The sequence below is a fragment of the Triticum aestivum genome, chromosome 2B (genome assembly GCF_018294505.1).
Source record: "Triticum aestivum cultivar Chinese Spring chromosome 2B, IWGSC CS RefSeq v2.1, whole genome shotgun sequence".
Classification (NCBI taxonomy): domain Eukaryota; kingdom Viridiplantae; phylum Streptophyta; class Magnoliopsida; order Poales; family Poaceae; genus Triticum; species Triticum aestivum.
Genome location: NC_057798.1, coordinates 255,422,098 through 255,444,215, shown reverse-complemented (window position 1 = coordinate 255,444,215; position 22,118 = coordinate 255,422,098). Strand labels below are relative to the sequence as shown.

The window sequence follows — 22,118 nt, the reverse complement described above, 5'->3', positions numbered from 1 at the left end:
TACTCAACACCCTCACCACTACCCTCTGGCTCCGAAGGCGAAGGCGCCCCAATGGCACTGGCACCCACCTCCTGGGCGTCGAGGGCTAGAGGTTGCGCCGACCTCACAAGTCTCCACCAACTCGCCCCACCTCACAACTCGTCGCGATGATCTACATCAACTTCCTCATCACCCACATGCTGGAAGACCGCGTCATCGACGGGATCACCTCCGACGGTAGCACCGACAAGGTCGGTGTCGTGTTGATCTCGGACAACAAGAGCAGCAACTATAAGTTGATCTCCCTCATCAGCGATGACGAAAACATGGGGCTGCCTACTATTCTAGAAGCCACAGACTTAGGCTCTTGCAGCAAGTCGAAGTCATCCGAAGAACTGGGGACAGCCAACCGAACTCTGGGGAGGCCTCCCAGACTGAGCCCTATAGGCAGTATCACTACAACAAGTAATAATGACCGTAATAGTGGACACGACCACGGGCTCGATGGGCCAGGTACCACCCGCAGTGACCTCAACAATAACAAGCGCATGGGCTCGTCGCCCCACCCCTCTCAGTCTCCGAGCCGCATGCCGCTACAACAAATACATCTACGACACTGATAGGCACCACGCAACAGCGAGGCGACATGGCCGCGTCAGGATTCACACCTCCAAGAACAATGAAAATAATAAAGTTTTATAAGAAACAATGAACTAGTGCCATTGTGTTACCTTTCAAGAACAAAGAAAATGACAAAAATTATATAAAAAAACTCGCACACAACTTTGCTGAAATTTCACTTTTTTGCGAATGTGAAATTTCACTTTTTAAAGTATGCAAAGAATAATAATAATATAATAGTGCAATTTTTGCATATATTTAAATATTTTATAGTATATGTGTCTATACATTTACGCTCATCCAACATCCAAAAAATACCCACAAAAGAAAAACAAAACTGACTAATAGAGTAAAACAAAGAAACAAAATCTAAAAACTGAAAAGAGCAAAGGGGGAGAGGGGAGAGTTTGCTCGCACAGGAATTGACTAACCCAAATATGTGGTCAGTAAAAGAAAGCCCAAAACAAATCACAAAACAGAACAGAAAAAAGCAGAAATCAACGGCAAAAATACCCAAGTGTCTGATAATAACTTTTTAGGCGACTTAAATATATCTAAGTTGATGCCAAAAATACGCATGGCAAGAATACCAATGTAAAAAAGAAAACTCAACTAAAAATATAAAGAAAAGTAAAAGAAAAAACACATACAAACAAAAAAACATGCAATGAGTAACAAGCTTCAAGCCCAATAGAAATTTCAGACTTACCCCAAACAAGCCAAATAAAAAATTCAGCCTAAGGAAAAATCAACTTATCAAAACAGGGGCATGTCAAAATCAATTCTAAGGAAAATTTGCCTTACCCGAGCAAGTCTAAAGTCAGCCTAAAAAGCTGTGAAACAACACAAGAAAACAAAGCAACACAAATCTTGACAAAAGAATCAACGGTCAGAAAATTGATTTACCCAAATTTGAAAATCAGGCGACTTACATACAGCTAAAATGGTTGAGAAAGCCATCTACTTAGGCCCTGTTTGGTTCAGCTTTTATCAACGGATTCCGCTGCCGTGCAGCAGAATCTGAACCAAAGGGCGAACCCAGCAGAATCCGATTCCAGAAATCTGCTGCCAAAATCTGAACCAAAAGCGGAAGCAGCCCAGGACGTGCTTTCCAAAATCTGATTCCGCTGCGGGCCAAAATCTGAAAAAGTTGTATCAGCTGGTTTGCCAAATGACCTATATCTTTTTCAAATCAGATTTTCCACAACTGTTTTTCCACAGCAGATTTTTCACAGCTGCTTTTAGAAATCCATAGCCGAACCAAACAGGGCCTTATATGTTTACTGAAATTTTCTACTGACTGAGATTAGTATCAATTGATGAGATTTTAAGAATCTTAGTCCATTTTGAATTAGAAAGCCATTTTTCTAGTTCTGTTTTATGAGAGGCATGAAGGTGAGTGGGATCAATATCTATGTCGGGCGGGCACTAGGCAGCCTCCCCGCAAATAAATGTTAAGCATACAATTTACAATCTGAACTCAACGGAAAAAAAAAGAATAAAGAATCGAAACTATACAAAACTGTGAAAAACACCTAGGAAGCCAGACATGCATGTACACATATATTAGAACATTTGTCTTCAGAGCGTGCTGCATTTGGCCGGAGCGAACGACAGCGTCTCCTTGTGGATGTCGTAGAGTAGGTGAACGTTCTGCTGCTGGTAGTTGCCGAGCGTGCTCATTGCGCCAACAGTCTGGTTCCGCATTGCCAGGCACCACACCCTGGAGCCCAAGATCATGTAGTTCTCCACCGGCAGCACCATGTCCGCGCCGTCGAAGTGGAGCGTCATGCTCGGCATGGTCGGCGGCGTCGACGTCTCGGACGTCAGCGCGAAGCACAGGTCCAGCCCCGTGGAGTCCGACCCGTCGGCCACCGGCAGCGTCACTAGGGACTCAATCGCGGCACGGACTTGCTGGTACGCCGCGTCGATGAGCGACGTGATCGTCGTGCCGGAGTCGACGATGAGCCCGCCGGTGCCGTCGGTCCTCAGGGCGAACGCGTTGGGAGGGATGGACAGCGCCGTCGTGCCGACCGATATGCCCGTCAGGTTCAGGTAGTAGTACGTGCTCATGGGCGCCTTCGATGGGCTGGCCACGAACGGCGTCGTACGAACCCCGGTGCCGTTGAGCGCTGCCGACGGCCCCAGGAGGAGCGTGCTCGTGCTGTTGGAGTCCTGGAATCGCGTGAGGCAGTACGAGAACATGCCGGCGCCGAGCTGCGAGACGAGCGACATGCTTCCCCTGCCCAGCCCGACGAGGCCGGCTGAGCCGTTCCAGTCGTCGCTGCTGGCGTTGCTGCAGCCGAAGGCGATGCCGGGGACGCGGGTCTGGTCCGCGGGCGTGGAGCCGAACGTGAACGTCTCCACGCTCTGGATGCCCGCCGTCCACCCTGTGCCGTACGTCTGGTTGTACATGCAGGAGCACCCAGGCGGCGGGCTCGGCCCAGCCAGCGCGGCGCACATGCTCACGGAGCTGTTGCAGGGGAGCACGCCGAAGGTGGTGGAGCTGGATGGGTTGTACAGCTGCCCGGCCTGCTTGAAGCACTGGCTGCCGCAGGGCGCGCACTGCGTCCAGATGAGGTCGCTGCCCGTGTCGGCGATGGCCGGGTAGGACAGTGGCGGCGTGCCGATGGACAGCGTCATGATGTAGTCCCCGCCGTTCGGCAGGTCCTTCCGGGTTGACGCGGCGACGGTGCGGCCGCCCGAAGACGCGAGCTCGCCCGGGCGTGCCTGTGCATGTCCCGGCGCAGGGCGTCACGCACGAACTCTGTGGCGGAGACATCGGGGTTGGAGTGGATGCGCGTCAGCCCGACGCGGACGGCGGCAGCATTGGAGGCCCGAGCTGCAGAAAGGATCAGGAGGAGCACAGCGAGCGACGCCATTTGCACACACGGTGTCTCGAGCTAGACGATCGATGCAGTAAACAAGAATGGAATATGTAATGAAATGTTCAGGGTTATATACGGGAGATCCTGTGATGTGCATGCGATGAGCCGGCGACACTTGTTCGTACTCCCTCCATTCCACAATGTAGTGCCTATAGATTTTTGTAAAAGTCAAACTTTGCCAACTTTGACCAAGTGTATAGAAAAAAGAGTATACATCTACAATACCAAACATGTACATTCTGAAAATATTACTCACGATGTATCCAATGATGTGCATTTGGTATTTTAGATGTACCTACTTTTCTCTATAAACATGATCAAAGTTTGTAATGTTTGACTTTTGTAAAAATCTATAGGCATTACATTATGGAACGGAGGGAGTAGTACGTACTTGGTCAAGCACAGGCACAGCATGCTGCGGTGGTCTTTTTGGTGTGTTGCCGGGAAATAACTGCAAAAGGTTTATCCTGTGATTATTGTCACATCATCACACCAAGAGAGTGATGCATACGATTACGTGCAGGTGCAGGCCAAAGTTTGAGGGATTAGGTGAGCTATTTGTTCGGCGTGGAGGCAATAAGAATTCAAACTTGCCTCCTAAACTGGCTGAGACTCGTGGTCGCCGGATAATTGCGTTCGCTCGTCAAAGCCGTCATGGTCCGAAAGCACGTAAGATACATGAATTGACTGAATCAATCAGGTGCTAAGAGAGAACCGCGTTGAGGCAGCGCGCGCCTGGAAACGCCTGTTACACTACATCATCGTCAACCAGATATAAATGATATGGAAAAATTGGTGATATGTGCAAACGTCAAACGACCGTTTCTTTGCTGAAAGGTACTCAAATGTTTCGGTTGTCAGATGCTAAAACTAGTCATTCTCTGAACCTGGTCAACTTACTATACCCTAAAACATATTAATGTACAGACCCAACCCAAATGTGACACGTTATCCATCAAGGCATCCAGAGCACAACACATGTCACTTTTTTTTTATGATCCTCATAATGCAATTTTGACTTTTTTGAATTTCCAAACGAAGGGGGATCTCCCACAAGTAGGGCGTTTCGGTGCCCAGGCTCATCTGCACCCGGTTAGAAAAAACATCGTAAAAAACAAATTCAAAAAATTCTTTTTTTTTGTGCAGTAGACAATTTAATGCGTGAGGCCAGCTCCAAATTTCAAGTCATTTGGACATCTGAGGAGCCCTCAGCAAAAAAGACAAAACGAACCAAAACAGTACATCAACAGTAAACATTTTTACAGAACTTCAATTTGTCTTTTTTGCTAAGAGCTCCTCAGATGTCCAAATGACTTGAAAATTGAAGCGGGTCTCACGCATCAAATTGTGTACCTCACAAAAAAATTGATTTTTTTGAATTTTTCTAGTATTTTTTTTCGTCAGCGTAGGTGCAGATGAGCTCGGGTGCAGAGATGGATTTTCGGATCTCCCACCTCAATCTTTACATTAGTAATTTATAAAGGATGTTCGAGTACCCACCTGCTCGTGTACCCATGTCATTTGATCCACCCGCGCCATGTCGTGCCATGCTGCATGTTTGGCGCCCTCCTCCCTATTGGATTGCGTAATCCCATGCCTCACCACCACGTCGGCTCCGGGGGTCTATGACCTATGGACCACTGATGTTTGCGGGGGGCTTTGTGTAGTGTATTATGCTTTGGCAATGTGTATGTGTTTCCTATGTTGGGTAAGAGCAAATGTCGGCCTGACCTAAGGATCGCTCAGAGGCAGGTTCTCGGTCAGCATTTTTCGAGTCTAGTGCTCGAGGTGTGCCCGTAGGTTGTTGAGGTGAGGTGGTTGCTCGGTATGTTTGGAATGGCATTGTGGGGTGCAGGATCGATGGGGTGCAGGATCGATGGGGAGGTCGGTTGCTCAGCTTATGTTGTCTCGGCATTTCTTAAGTCTGGAACGCCAGGTGCACCCAGTGAGGGGATTGTCGGGGAAGGTACTTGGTTCGTGTGAGTCATAGTTTCCTGGGTCGGCATACACCAGTTTTCTTGATGTCGTGTTGGGACGTGCTTCGTGGATGCTAGGTTGGACACCGCTTGTCGGTTGCACCTTGTTCGTCGCCATGCAATGTTGCATCGCTGTGCTTTGCGGTGCATCGGAAAAGGATGTGCCGTGTGTTGGGCCTGTCTTGGCTTCTCCCGGACCCAGTGCGTCGGGTGTGCTATGAGGAGATCGTTGGGGAGGGTGCTCGATTTGTGTAGATCGGACTGCCCCAGGTTGCACATGTCGTGTTGCGGCGTGCTTCGTGACTGGTGGGTTGGATACCGCTTGTCGGTTGAGTCTAGCGTGTTTTTCGCCGCAATGCAACGTTGCATCGCTATGCTTGCGGTGCGCAAGAAGTGATTGCATCGTGTGATCAGCCGGTACAACACTTGTCCATTGCATCCCATGTGTAGTTCATGCTTCATCGCCATGCAATGTCGCATCGTTGCGCTTGCGGTAACACTACCAGGAAAAACCTTATAGGTGGAGGCTTATCAGTAACGCGGTCCTGTGTAGCGCCCTACTGCTACTTTGCAGTACCGCGTGTGTGCCGGAAGGCGCTGCTGCTAAGTGGTTGCCATCGTACCCACCGGGCTAGCTGTAGCAGCAGCGATTTTCCCAGGACACACGCTACTGCTAAGTAGGTAGCAGCAGCGCGGGAGCATACCCTCGCTATTGCTACTGCTACCTTATCCTCTTCGTCTCCGCCTATCTGTCCCCCTCCTCACTCACTCACCCTCCCTCTTTCACCTACGTCGTTGTGCTCCTCCCGCCATCGCTGCATTGTCGCCGTCTGCGAGCTCCTTCTCCTCCACGCCTCCGCTGATGCCCAAGGTGAGCTCGCCCAACCCTCCTCCTTCCTCCCTCCTCCTCCAGCTGCCACCGGCCCTCCTTCCTCCTTCCAGCCGCCGCCGGCCCTCCTCCCTCCTCCTCCAGCCGTCGCCGACCCTCCTCCTCCCTCCTCCCTTCTAGGGTTCATACTAGTTTATAGTTTGTAGTTTATAGTTTATAGTTTAAAGTTTGTAAATATACTAGTTTATAGTTTCTATATTATAGTTTGTAGTTTACTACATTTAGTTCGTAAAAAATGTCGCCTACTTGTTATATTTTGAAATTAGGGCTTTTTCTAGGGTTCATAGTATATTTTCAAATATATTTCAGCAATCAAACTCTAATTTATATTATGAAATTAGGGCATTTTTCTATGGTTCATAGTATATTTTAAAATATATTTCAGCAATCAAACTCTAAGTTATATGAAATTAGGGCATTTTTCTATGGTTCAAGAAGTAGACAGTAGGTAAAAAAATGGGGCATTTTTCCAGGGTTTAGGAACAAATTGCGCACAGTTTTTATTTGGAATCAAATTGGATATTCTCATAGGTTTTATTGTTTGCAGCGAAACTTTGAGTGGCCTATATTTTGCCAGAGTGCTGATTAATTTTTGTTCCGGCAAATTTTAGGCGCTCAATATGTCCTGCTTTAGCAAAGGTCATGCCGGATTTTTTCGTGAATTTTGGCATGACTTGTGCTAGAAAGTAGGAAATACCGAGTGTCGTGATTTGCCGGAAAGGGAATTAATCAACATTCCGACAGAACATAGGCCATTTTTATGTCATTGCTCCATATATGTAACGGGTTGACTTTCAGTCTATCGATGCTACTTGAGTGACTTTCAGTCTGTCGATGCTACTTGAGTGTCCACCATATGCTGTCGAAATATCAGAGAGGAAGAATTCCGACTGTTGTCGTAGGGGTCGCTTCCTCTTCCTTCTCTCGTGATATACCTTGGTAATGCATGAGAGGAGGGAGTGTCCACCATATACTGTTGAAACATAAGAGAGGAAGAATCCCGAGTATATCGGAGAGGGAGTGCTCACCATATATACCACATGAGATGAGAGTTTTCAATAAAAGACTCGACAGACCGATAGTCAACCCGTGATGAATATTAATGATTTAATTTAGTTTTTGTAGTACATATATTGAATTTTAGAAAGTTAATCTTTGAATTATGAACATATAAAATATCTGACGACGATTGAATCCCTGAGTGCGACTACTGCGGCGACGACCGAGGTCCGTGCAACAAACCTCACCTGGAAGATGGTCGGCACTTCACTATTAAGCTTGACGAGACCTTCCATGTTTGTACGGTACGTAACGACACCAAGTCTTTTTCATAATTAAGCGTGACTTCTGCTTCTTCAACATATAATTCCCATTTTTTACAATTCAACTAGTACATCCCTTGCCATGCAAGACGTTATGATGTAGGGTAGAACCCTAGAGGCCGATCTTTCACGTTTGGAGCGGATCCCTATGAGGAACACGAAGAACACGAGGAGGGGAACGAAGGAAAAACATGAGAGAAACACTCAACCAACAAGAATAAAGTCACACATGCGCTAGATAATCGAAACACAAGGAGAGATACAAGATCCAAGTCCAACAAAGGACGATACAAAGGGTAACCGGTTCTTCTCCGTGAGGAGGTCTTGATGAGGGTCTTCTCCGGATGGAGGTCTTGAACCCAAGTGGATCTTCTCCGAAGAGGTGTCGGTCCCTCACGAGCAGTAGATCCGGATGGATGAGCGAGGCTCTATCTCACAAATAAGCTAAATCAACGCTAACCCTAGCTAGGAGGTGGGAGAGGTCTATTTATAGTCATAGTGCAAATGAGGGGCAAAGTGAAGGGGTACATGGGCATCAGCCCACAGCTGGACACAGCCAGGGTCCGGACGTCCGTGAGGCGCCGGTCGTTCGAAGGACCGCGGGGTTCCGGACGTCTGTGGTTCTTCGGATGTCCGCAGATTCCGTTCTGTGGTGGCTGGCACGGTCGTCCGGACTTCTTCGGATTTCCGTGATTTCTGTTCTGTTGGCGGAGTGTCGGACGTCAGGAGGGGCTCGGTCGTCTGGAGCCTGGGAGTGGCCGGACGTCCGGGCTGGGCCGGTCGTCCGGATCCTGTAGCTCTGGCTGGCCTCTCTTCCCTTGGCTGTAGCGACCTCCAGGGGTCGGACGTCCGGGCTAGGCCGGTCGTCCGGAGCCTGTAGCTTCCAAAGCAGCTCTTCTTCTTATCCTTCACGCTTGGTGTCCTCGCCTTCTTGGCCATTGAATGTAGCTGGTCCGTGGCTCCCTTCCAAGCACCTGATCACACATAGAGTCTCCGTATGAGGTAGTATCCATGTCTCATGAGTAGGGAGAGGGAGTTCGGAGAGGAGAGAGTTAACCTTATCTTCGATAGCCTTTGCTCGAGCTCTTGTCATGGGTCCAAGTGGTGTCGAGGGAGATGTAGGTACATCCATGGGGATGAGCGAGGGATGCTCCGCATCATCTCCCCCCACCTTGGGAAATATCCGACCTCGGATCGAAAGTTTCATCACCATGGTATGGCGAGAGGTCTTTGATGTTGAAGATGTCACTCATGTTGTACTTGTCTCATGGGAGGTCGATCTTGTAGGCGTTGTTGTTGTAGCGTGCTAGCAGCTTGAAGGGTCCATCGGCTCGAGGTAGAAGTTTGGACTTGCGTTCGTCGGGGAAGTGGTCCTTGCGAAGGTGTAGACACACGAGATCGCCAATGTTGAAGATCATGGGGTGCTTGTTGACGTTGAGCTTTGTCGCTAGTCGTTGTACTTGGCGCCCGATGGTGTGCGCTCGATGGTGTGCCTTGTATCTTTGTGCATCTTCTTGAGATAGCTTGCCCGTGCACTCACGTCGAGGTTTGTGCGCTCTTGTAGAGGAAGAGGCAGAATGTCCAATGGGGACAATGGGTTGAAGCCATAGACGACCTCGAAGGGGGACTTGCCAGTAGTCGAATGTCTTGCACGGTTGTAGGCGTACTCGGCGATGGGTAGACACGCCTCACACTCCTTGATGTTCTTCTTGATCAACACGCGAAGTAGAGTGGAGAGCGTACGGTTCATCACCTCTGTTTGGCCGTCGGTTTGAGGATGGTATGCGGATGAGAACAAGAGCTTGATTCCGGGCTTGGCGCATAGCGTCTTCCAAAAGTAACTCAAGAACTTGACGTCGCGGTCAGAGATGATTGTCTTTGGTACTCCATGGAGGCGCAAGATTTCCCTACAAAAGAGATTTTCAACATGTGAAGCATCGTCTATCTTGTTGCATGGAATGAAATATGCCATCTTAGATAATCGGTCCACAAAAACAAACACGGAATCCTTGCCATTTTGAGTTCTAGGCAAACCAAGTACAAAATCCATGCTAATGTCTTCCCAAGGTTGATACGGAATAGGAAGAGGCATGCAAAGTTTGTTAGCTCTCATAAGATAATCATCCTTGATGTAATATCGTTCCCAAGATGTATACCTCAAACGCTTAGCATAAGGATTAGCAAATGAAGGATCATTCGCATACAAGTCTTTTATGTTCTCAAAGCCAATAACATTCAACTCAAGTTTAGTGACAAGTGTGCATATTCGTGAAAGTGCATCCGCAACTAAATTTTCCTTACCCTTAATGTACTTGATCACATAGGGAAAAGATTCAATAAATTCACTCCATTTGGCATGACGCTTGTTCAACTTAGTTTGGCCTTTTAAGTACTTAAGTGTTTCATGATCGGTATGAATGACAAACTCATGAGGTCTAAGATAATGTTCCCAAACATGTAGCACACGCGCTAAAGCATACAATTCTTTGTCATAGATGGGATAGTTAGGTTGAGCACCGGAGAGTTTTTCACTAAAATATGCAATGGCTCGTTTTTCTTGCATCAAAACTCCGCCAATTCTAGTACCACCTGCATCGCAATGAACCTCAAAAGTTTTGTCAAAGTTGGGCAAAGCGAGAATTGGAGCATGAGTAAGCAAAGATTTGAGCTCATCAAAAGCGGTGGATTGCAAAGATCCCCAAACAAAAGGAGCATTCTTCTTACTCAAGGCATGCAAAGGAGCGGCAATAGTGCTAAAATCTTTCACAAAGCGACGATAAAAACCCGCAAGGCCAAGAAAGCTACACACTTGTTGCAAATTGGTGGGTTGGGGCCAAGTTTTAATTGCTTCAATTTTAGATTCATCAACATGGACACCCTTGGAAGAAACAACGAAACCCAAGAAAACAAGCTTGTCAACACCAAATGTGCACTTTTTCATGTTGGCGTAAAGACATTCCTTGCGAAGAGTTTGCAAAACAGCCCTAACATGCTTTAGATGCTCTTTCATGGATTTGCTAAAAACAAGAATGTCATCAAAGTAAACCACAATAAACACTCCAATATAAGGACGAAGCACAAAATGCATAAGACGCATGAAAGTACTGGGAGCTTCCGACAAACCCATAGGCATAACCAACCACTCGTAAAAGCCAAATTTGGTTTTGAAAGTGGTTTTCCATTCATCACCTTCTTGTATGCGGATTTGATAATAGCCACTTTTGAGATCAATTTTTGAGAAAATGGTGGCACCGCTAAGTTCATCAAGCATATCATCTAGGCGAGGAATGGGATGGCTATAACGAACGGTAATAGCATTGATAGGTCTACAATCCGAGCACATGCGAAAACTACCGTCTTGCTTGGGCACAAGTATAACGGGAACGACACAAGGGCTTAAGCTTTCACGTACATGTCCGTTGTCGATTAGTTGTTGTACTTGCCGTTGGATCTCCTTAGTTTCTTCGGGGTTGACATGGTATGGAGCTTTGTTTGGTAGAGGTGCTCCGAGAATGAGGTCGATTCGGTGCTCAATGCCTCGTAGTGGAGGAATTCCTGCAAAAGAGAAGAGAACACTAAAGGTAGATCGTGAGAGGTGTTAGTTTTGGTTCCCCATCCTTGCACACAAGGACAAAGTTCATAACACTCGATGGGTTCTCACACACTTCTCTCATCTCACTTTTGGTGGCAAATAGGATGAAGTTTTTCTTGTCGCTCATCGTGGAGGCACTCGGTTTTGGCTTGTGGCTCTCACTCGCTTTTGGGTGGACCACTTTCTCACTCTTGTCTCCATGATGGGTGGCTTGCTTGTCGGCTATCACTTGACAAGGAGACATAGGTCATAACACATACTCCTTCCCTTTCATCTTGAAGCTATAGTGATTGGTACGCCCGTTGTGGATGACGCCACAGTCGAATTGCCATGATCGACCAAGAAGGAGGTGGCAAACGGACATCGGAACGACATCACACTCCAAAGTGTCCTCATATGCGCCAATTTTGAAGGAGACTTGGACCGTATGCTCAACTCGTATAGTGTCGGAATCGCTTAGCCATTGGACTTTGTCTGGGTGCGGGTGCTTGCTACGTCTTGAGCTTGCGTTGGTTTTCCTTGAAGAGGAAAGGGTGATGCAGCAATAGTAGCGTAAGTATTTCCCTCAGTTTTTGAGAACCAAGGTATCAATCCAGTAGGAGACTCCTCAAAAGTCCCACGCACCTACACAAACAAACAAAGAACTCGCAACCAATGCAATAAAGGGGTTGTCAATCCCTTCACGGCCACTTGCAAAAGTGAGATCTGATAGAGATAGTATGATAAGATAAATATATTTTTGGTATTTTATGATGTAGATTGGAAAAGTAAAGATGCAAATAACAGTAGATTGAAAGCTTATATGATATAAGATAGACCCGGGGGCCATAGGTTTCACTAGTGGCTTCTCTCAAGATAACATAATTATTACGGTGGGTGAACAAATTACTGTCGAGCAATTGATGGAAAAGCGAATAATTATGAGATTATCTAGGCATGATCATGTATATAGGCATCATGTCCGTGACAAGTAGACCGACTCCTGCCTGCATCTACTACTATTACTCCACGCATCGACCGCTATCCAGCATGCATCTAGAGTATTAAGTTCATAAGAACAGAGTAACACATTAAGAAAGATGACATGATGTAAAGGGAAAAACTCACACAATATGATATAAACCCCATCTTTTTATCCTCGATGGCAACAATACAATACGTGCCTTGCTGCCCCTGCTGTCACTGGGAAAGGACACCGCAAGATTGAACCCAAAGCTAAGCACTTCTCCTATTGCAAGAAAGATCAATCTAGTAGGCCAAACCAAACTGATAATTCGAAGAGACTTGCAAAGATAACTTAATCACACATAAAAGAATTCAGATGAGATTCAAATATTTCTCATAGATAAACTTGACCATAAACCCAAATTCATCGGATCTCGACAAACACACCGCAAAAAGAGTTACATCGAATAGATCTCCAAGAAGATCGAGGAGAACATGGTATTGAGATCCAAAAAGAGAGAAGAAGCCATCTAGCTAATAACTATGGACCCAAAGGTCTGTGGTAAACTACTCACAACTCATCGGAGGGGCTATGGTGTTGATGTAGAAGCCTTCCATGGTCGATCCCCCCTCCGAAGGAGCGCCGGCGAAGGCTCCAAGATGGGATCTCGCGGATACAGAAGGTTACAATGGTGGAAATAGTTTTTCGTGGTCGCCTTTGATGTTCTCGGGGTACGTGGTTATATATAGGAGGAAGAAGTAGGTCGGTGGACGCCCGAGGGGCCCACGAGATAGGGGCGCGCCCAGTAGGGGTGGGCATGCCCTCCACCCTCGTGGCCGCCTTGACTGCTTCTTGACTTGCACTCCAAGTCCTCTAGATCACGTTCGTTCCAAAAATCATGCTCCCGAAGGTTTCATTCCGTTTGGACTCCGTTTGATATTCCTTTTCTTCGAAACACTGAAATAGGTAAAAAAACAGCAATACGGTCTGGGTCTCCGGTTAGTAGGTTAGTCCCAAAATGATATAAATGTGTAAAGTAAAGCCAATAAACATCCAAAACGGGTAATATAATAGCATGGAACAATCAAAAATTATAGATACGTTGGAGATGTATCAGTGCTTCATCTTGACCAATTGAAGCTTGGACCATAGTTCTTCACTTGCCAAATTGTGACAACTACCTCCATCGATGATGACCTTGACGGACCTTCCATTGATGTCGGCCTTTGTGTGAAAGATGTGGCATCTTTGGTATTCGTCTTGTTGATATTAGAGAGTCAAGACTTTGGTGACAACGAGAGCGGGGCTCGAATCCTCATCACAAAAGACTTGATCATCTTCGTCTTCGTTCACGCGCCGGTGCATGGCCACTTGCTAAAGGGCTTCCATATCCTCTTCACTCATGGAGTCATAGGTACCATCGTCGTTGAGGATCATGGTGCACTTGTTTGTGCATTGGAAGGACTTGTGGCCTCAACTGCCGCAAGTCAAACACTTGAAGGAGCTTGTCTTGACAGTCTCATCAGTCGAAGTAGATGATGAAGCGCGCGGCTTGAAGTTGCTTGTAGTAGGAGGAGGAGGACTTGAGCTTTTCGAAGTTTTCTTGTAACTTGACTTGTCGTCGTTGCTTGTAGATGGCTTGGTTGAGGTAGAAGTTGGAGGAGTCGTTGAAGCTTGGTTGTTGGAGAAGTCATAGGTCTTGGGTGAGTACTTGGTGTACTTGAAGTCATCTTGTACTTGACGTTCCGCCTTGGTAGCTTGGTGTACGAGCTCAATGAGGTTGGAGTAGGGTTGGAAGTCGGCAATCTTCTTGATGGGATGATTGAGGCCATTCAAGAAGCGTGCCATAGTTTGCTCATCATCTTCCGTGACATTGGCTCGTATCATGGCTATCTCCATTTCCTTGCAGTATTCTTCAACACTCTTTGTTCCTTGCTTGAGGAGTTGGAGCTTCTTGAAGAGATCGCGGTTGTAGTAGGTGGGCACAAAACGTGGTCGCATGATATCTTTCATTTGAGCCCATGTGGTGATGGCTGGTTCACCTCTTGCTTCTCGGCGCTCAAGGACTTGTTCCCACCATATGAGCACATAGTCTTGGAACTCAAGGGATGCCATAGCGATCTTCTTCTCTTCCTCATAGTTGTGCAAACGAAAGATTTGTTGACCTTCAATGCCAATGATAGGTACTCTTCAGGATCATTGCTTCCATTGAACTTTGGCATGGTGAATTTTAGCTTGCTGTAGCATTGCTCTTTGTTGTGTTGTTGTCGAGGGTGATCATGACGCCCTTGACGTGGAGGATAATCAACCTCATGTTGCTCTTGGTGTGGAGGAAGTCCATGATCAACTTGCTCTTGGCGTGGAGGAAGTCCATGATCATCTTGATCTTGTTGAACTTGTGGTTGAGGAGGAACTTGTCGGGCTTGTGGAGGAGCTTGAGGAACTTGACATTGCACTCGCGGTTGGTAGTTCCTCTCTTGGATTTATTCTCGAAGTGCTTCATCTTGATTGCGCTGATCTCAATTGTGGTTGGCGATGGCTTGACTTGATTCTTGAAGGGCACATTGCGCCTCAAGAGCTTGTGCTTCACGTTGTTGTTGTTGTTGTTGTTGAAGACGATGAGCCTCGGCGTCTTGTTTCTCTTGATGTAGACACACTCGTTCTTCCTCTTGGCGACGTTGACTTGTCGTTCTTGAGCTTGTGGAAAAGCAACTTGGTGTGGTTGAGGACGAAGTACTTGCTCGTCGACTTGCTCTTGTGAATGCTTGTCGTGTAGAGGATTGCGAGATGCATGACAGTCTTGACGCCCGGCTCATCGAAGAGTTTTCGATGTCGGTGTACTTGAGCCGGGGAAGGTGTCGTCGGAGTGTCGACTTGAGCGGCTCCGTCTTGAGTATGAAGAAGTTGAAGGAGGGCGGTTCACCAACAAGGCGTGGATCTCATCCATTCTTGCATCATTTTCTTGCTTGTGAGCATCGAGCTTGTTGTCGAAGTAGTCCCTTGTACGTTGCTCGGAGAGTCGCAAGTCGGTGGCGAGGTTGTCGATGCGGTTGGTCATCGCTTATTGCTCTTGATGCAACACTCGTTGTGCACCAAAGAGGTGGCTCTTGGTGACAAATGATGACATGTCGTCGTCTTGCTCGATGAAGAGTGGATTGGTAGAAGTACTTGGCCTATCCATCATTCGAAGCAATATGTGAGTGGGAGAAGGAGAAGAACTTATACCAAATGTACCTTGACTGATGTTGGAGATGAATCAAGATCACTCAAATGTGGATAATGAAATAGCACAATTGGTACCAATTCTTGTCGGTTCTCCCACCTACACAAGTAAAAGCTTATGGTGGAGCTTGGTTAGGATGGTGGCACAAAATTTGATGCAATTGTAAGTGAGCTTCAATAATGTTGGAAAAGATTCACAAATTTGCAAATGCAACAAGTAGACCAAGCAAGTAGAGGTACACGGAAACACACACGCAAATATATAAGTGGGATTGTGCAAACCAAAAATGAGCCAAAATGTGGAATCCACGAAAATGCTCTTGTTGCACAATACAAGAGAGACGCTAGCACGATGGCTCAATAGGCGGATATGTAACTTGTGCACAACCTACTAAGCAAAAATGCAACGACCACTATCCCAAGTATGCCATATGTATGGTATTTCGATGATATGATCCAAGATGATCGGATATGACAATCTTAATGTAGTATGATGCTATGGTTCTTGCTTATAAGATCTTTGCTTATCTTTCCCTCTTTGCTTAAAAGCTTGGTTGGCTCTTTCACTTTTGAGCTCTTTTCTCATGCAAAACTTCACGAGCCCAGATAGCAATTGTGTATGCTGTGACAACTTTGTGACACAAAAGATGATGCCAAGATATGTACCACTATGAGATGGGATGTATGTTATAGAGTATGATCACTAATGTGCACAAGTCACGTTGCCGGCAATACTCAATGGCTAGTCTTGATGGGTAAGCAATGCAAAAGTAAGGCCATGTGGTTATCAATGCAATTGCAAGGTATGACAAAGATGTCGTCGAGGTTACCATCCTTGGCGATGATGAGTCCTTTGCAAAGATAAGCGGTGGTGATGATGATGTCGAACCGTACCTATATAGCCGAAACACAATAGGACACGGGAACCACAACCCAAAATCTCAAAGACCAAAACATTTCAAAATCTTCATAGGAGGTATTGGTGAATGATGGTGGTGTATGTGGGCAGTTGTGGTGGTATGAGGGTTTGGAAGATGTGGTGGAAAGTGGGGAAATGGTGGTGGCCTAACTGGAAAAATTCAGTTTCATCAGGGTTTTACGGACGTCCGGTGGGTCACGGTCGTCCGGTCATCGGACGTCCAGCAGATCCCGGTCGTCCGTTGCCTGGGCGAAAATCGGGCACGGGATGAACTGCTCAATTTCAAGGTGGAGGGAGGTGGTGATGTCGAATTCGAGCAAATTTGTGGATGGAAAAGGGTGGGGAGGGTGCGGAAAGCTAGATCCACACGTAGCAACACAAATCCATGGATCAAATCCAACAAAATTTCAACTCACCAACAAATCACAAAAAATATTTGGGGCTATTTTTGGTGGATTTTCGGATTTAGGAAGAAAACAACAAAATCAAGCTAGAAAACACGGGGTAGGGGCTCCAAAAACATGATCAATGTGGCTCATGATACCAAGATGATGTAGGGTAGAACCCTAGAGGCCGATATTTCATGTTTGGAGCGGATCCCTACAAGGAACACGAAGAACACGAGGAGGGGAACGAAGGAAAAACACGAGAGAAACACTCAACCAACAAGAATAAAGTCACACATGCGCTAGATCATCGAAACGCAAGGAGAGATACAAGATCCAAGTCCAACAAAGGACGATACAAAGGGTAACCGGTTCTTCTCCGTGAGGAGGTCTTGATGAGGGTCTTCTTCGGATGGAGGTCTTGAATCCAGGTGGATCTGTTGGAAATATGCCCTAGAGACAATAATAAATTGGTTATTATTATATTTCCTTGTTCATGATAATCGTTTATTATCCATGCTATAATTGTATTGATAGGAAACTCAGATACATGTGTGGGTACATAGACAACACCATGTCCCTAGTAAGCCTCTAGTTGACTAGCCCGTTGATCAATAGATGGTTACGCTTTCCTGACCATGGACATTGGATGTCGTTGATAACGGGATCACATCATTAGGAGAATGATGTGATGGACAAGACCCAATCCTAAGCCTAGCACAAAGATCGTAGTTCGTATGCTAAAGCTTTTCTAGTGTCAAGTATCTTTTCCTTAGACCATGAGATTGTGCAACTCCCGGATACCGTAGGAATGCTTTGGGTGTACCAAATGTCACAACGTAACTGGGTGGCTATAAAGGTGCGCTACAGGTATCTCCGAAAGTGTCTGTTGGGTTGGCACGAATCGAGACTGGGATTTGTCACTCCGTGTTAACGGAGAGGTATCTCCGGGCCCACTCGGTAGGACATCATCATAATGTGCACAATGTGACCAAGGGGTTGATCACGGGATGATGTGTTACGGAACGAGTAAAGAGACTTGCCAGTAACGAGATTGAACAAGGTATCGGTATACCGACGATCGAATCTCGGGCAAGTACAATACCGTTAGACAAAGGGAATTGTATACGGGATCGTTTGAGTCCTTGACATCGTGGTTCATCCGATGAGATCATCATGGAACATGTGGGAGCCAACATGGGTATCCAGATCCCGCTGTTGGTTATTAACCGGAGAACGTCTCGGTCATGTCTGCATGGTTCCCGAACCCGTAGGGTCTACACACTTAAGGTTCGATGACGCTAGGGTTATAAAGGAAGTTTGTATGTGGTTACCGAATGTTGTTCGGAGTCCCGGATGAGATCTCGGACGTCACGAGGAGTTGCGGAATGGTCCGGAGGTAAAGATTTATATATGGGAAGTCCTGTTTTGGTCACCGGAAAAGTTTCGGGTTTTTTCGGTAACGTACCGGGACCATCGGGAGGGTCCCGGGGGTCCACCAAGTGGGGCCACCAACCCCGGAGGGCTGCATGGGCCAAGTGTGGGAGGGGACCAGCCCCAGGTGGGCCGGTGCGCCCCCCACAGGGCCCAAGGCGCAGGGAAGTGGGGAAGGGGGGCAAACCCTAGAGCAGATGGCCCTAAGGCCCACCCTAGGTGCGCCTCCCCCTCTCTCCTTCTGGCCGCCACCCAGATGGGATCTGGGGGCTGCCGCCACCCCTGGGGAGGGAACACTAGAGGGGGCACAGCCCCCTCCCCTCCCCCTATAAATACATGAGGTCTGGGGGCTGTCCAACACACGAGAACCTCTCCCTCTTGGCGCAGCCCTACCTCTCCTACTCCTCCTCTCCCGCGGTGCTTGGCGAAGCCCTGCAGGATTGCCACGCTCCTCCATCACCACCATGCCGTTGTGCTGCTGCTGGATGGAGTCTTCCTCAACCTCTCCCTCTCTCCTTGCTGGATCAAGGCATGGGAGACGTCACCGGGCTGTACGTGTGTTGAACGCGGAGGTGCCGTCCGTTCGGCACTAGGATCTCCGGTGATTTGGATCACGACGAGTACGACTCCTTCAACCCCGTTCTCTTGAACGCTTTCGCTTAGCGATCTACAAGGGTATGTAGATGCACTCTCCTTCCCTTCGTTGCTGGTTTCTCCATAGATAGATCTTGGTGACACGTAGGAAAATTTTGAATTTCTGCTACGTTACCCAACAGTGGCATCATGAGCTAGGTCTATTGCGTAGATTCTTTGCACGAGTAGAACACAAAGTAGTTGTGGGCGTTGATTTTGTTCAATATGCTTACCGTTACTAGTCCAATCTTGTTTCGACGGTATTGTGGGATGAAGCGGCCCGGACCGACCTTACACGTACACTTACATGAGACAGGTTCCACTGACTGACATGCACTTGGTGCATAAGGTGGCTAGCGGGTGCCAGTCTCTCCCACTTTAGTCAGAACGGATTCGATGAAAAGGGTCCTTATGAAGGGTAAATAGCAATTGGCATATCACGTTGTGGTTTTGCATAGGTAAGAAACGTTCTTTCTAGAAACCCATAGTAGCCACGTAAAACATGCAAACAACAATTAGAGGATGTCTAAATTGTTTTTGCAGGGTATGCTATGTGATGTGATATGGCCAAGAAGAATGTGATGAATGATATGTGATGTATGAGATTGATCATGTTCTTGTAATAGGAATCACGACTTGCATGTCGATGAGTATGACAACCGGCAGGAGCCATAGGAGTTGTCTTTATTTATTGTATGACCTGCGTGTCATTGAAAAACGCCATGTAATTACTTTACTTTATTGCTAACCGGTAGTCATAGTAGTAGAAGTAATAAGTTGGCGAGACAACTTCAAGGAGACACGATGATGGAGATCATGATGATGGAGATCATGGTGTCATGCCGGTGACGATGATGATCATGGAGCCCCGAAGATGGAGATCAAAAGGAGCAATATGATATTGGCCATATGATGTCACTTTTTGATTGCATGTGATGTTTATCATGTTTATGCATCTTATTTGCTTAGAATGACAGTAGTAAATAAGATGATCCCTTACAACAATTTCAAGAAGTGTTCTCCCCTAACTGTGCACCGTTGCTAAAGTTCGTCGTTTCGAAGCACCACGTGATGATCGGGTGTGATAGATTCTTACGTTCACATACAACAGGTGTAAGACAGTTTTACACATGCAAAACACTTAGGGCTAACTTGACGAGCCTAGCATGTACAAACATGGCCTCGGAACACAAGAGACCGAAAGGTCGAGCATGAGTCGTATAGTAGATACGATCAACATGAAGATGTTCACCGATGATGACTAGTCCGTCTCACGTGATGATCGGACACGGCCTAGTTGACTCGGATCATGTAATCACTTAGATGACTAGAGGGATGTCTATCTGAGTGGGAGTTCATAAGATGAACTTAATTATCCTAAACATAGTCAAAAGATCTTTGCAAATTATGTCGTAAGCTCGCGCTTTTGTTCCACTGTTTAGATATGTTCCTAGAGAAAATATAGTTGAAAGTTGACAGTAGCGATTATGTGGACAGTAGAAAGCTTATGTCCTTAATGCACCTCTCAGTGTGCTGAACCCCAAACGTCGTTTGTGGATGTTGTGAACATCGAACATACACGTTTTGATAACTACGTGATAGTTCAGTTAAACGGTTTAGAGTTGAGGCACCAAAGACGTTTTCAAAACGTCGCGAAACATATGAGATGTTTCGAGGGCTGAAATTGGGATTTCAGGCTCGTTCCCACGTCAAGAGGTATGAGACCTCCGACGATTTTCTGAGCCTGCAAACTAAGGGAGAAAAGCTCAATCATTGAGCTTGTGCTCAGATTGTCTGAGTGCAACAACCACTTGAATTAAGTGGGAGTTGATCTTCCAGATGAGATAGTGATGTTTCTCCAAAGTCATTTCCACCAAGCTGCTAGAGCTTCGTGATGAACTATAACATATCAGGGATAGATATGATGATCCTTGAGGTATTCGCGATGTTTGACACCGCGAAAGTAGAAATCAAGAAGGAGCATCAATTGTTGATGGTTGGTGAAACCACTAGTTTCAAGAAGGGCAAGGGAAAGAAGGGATACTTCATGAAACAGCAAATCAGTTGCTGCTCTAGTGAAGAAACCCAAGGTTGAACCCAAACACGAGACTAAGTGCTTCTGTAATAAGGGGAACAGCCACTGGAGCAGGGATTTCCCTAGATATTTGGTAGATGAGAAGGCTGGCAAGGTCGATAGAAGTATATTGGATATACATTATGTTAATGTGTACTTTACTAGTACTCCTAGTAGCACCAGGATATTAAGATACCGGTTCGGTTGCTAAGTGTTAGTAACTCGAAATAAAAGAGCTACGGAATAAACGGAGACTAGCTAAAGGTGAGCTGACGATATGTGTTGGAAGTATTTCCAAGGTTGATGTGATCAAGCATCGCACGCTCCCTCTACCATCGAGATTTGGTGTTTGCGTTGAGCATAGACATGATTGGATTATGTCTATCGCAATACAGTTATTCATTTAAGGAGAATAATGGTTACTCTGTTTATTTGAATAATACCATCAATGGTCTTGCACCTAAAAGAATGGTTTATTGAATCTCGATCGTAGTGATACACATTTTCATACCAAAAGATATAAGATAGTAATGATAGTACCACTTACTTGTGGCACTGCCATGTAAGTCATATTGGTGTAAAACGCATGAAGAAGCTCCATGTTGATGGATCTTTGGACTCAATCGTTTTGAAAAGTTTGAGACATGTGAACCATGTCCATTGGTGTATACGCATGAAGAAACTCCATGCAGATGGATCGTTTGGACTCACTTGATTTTGAATCACTTGAGATATGCAAATCATACCACATGGACAAGATGACTGAAAAGCCTCGTTTTCAGTGAGATGGAACAAGATAGCAACTTGTTGGAAGTAACACATTTTGATGTGTGCAGTCCAATGAGTGCTGAGGCATGCAGTGAATATCGTTATGTTCTTACTTCATAGATGATTCGAGTAGATGTTGAGTATATTTACTTGATGAAACACAAGTCTGAATTATTGAATGGTTCAAGTAATTTCAGAGTGAAGTTAAAGATCATCGTGACAAGAGGATAAAATGTCTATGATATGATCATAGAGATGAGTATCTGAGTTACGAGCTTTGGCACGCATTTAAGACATTGTGGAAATTGTTTCACAATTAATACCGCCAAGAACACCATAGTGTGATGGTGTGTCCGAACATCATAGTTGCACCCTATTGGATATGGTGCGTACCATGATGTCTCTTATTGAATTACCACCATCGTTCATGGGTTAGGCATTAGAGACAACCACACTCATTTTAATGGGG

General features: G+C 46.3%; 1 pseudogene; it reads right to left on the bottom strand.

Annotated features, from left to right (window-relative positions):
• Positions 1-2,010: 2,010 nt before the first annotated feature.
• LOC123041175 (aspartic proteinase nepenthesin-1-like) lies at positions 2,011-3,708 on the bottom strand (annotated as a pseudogene).
• Positions 3,709-22,118: the final 18,410 nt, after the last annotated feature.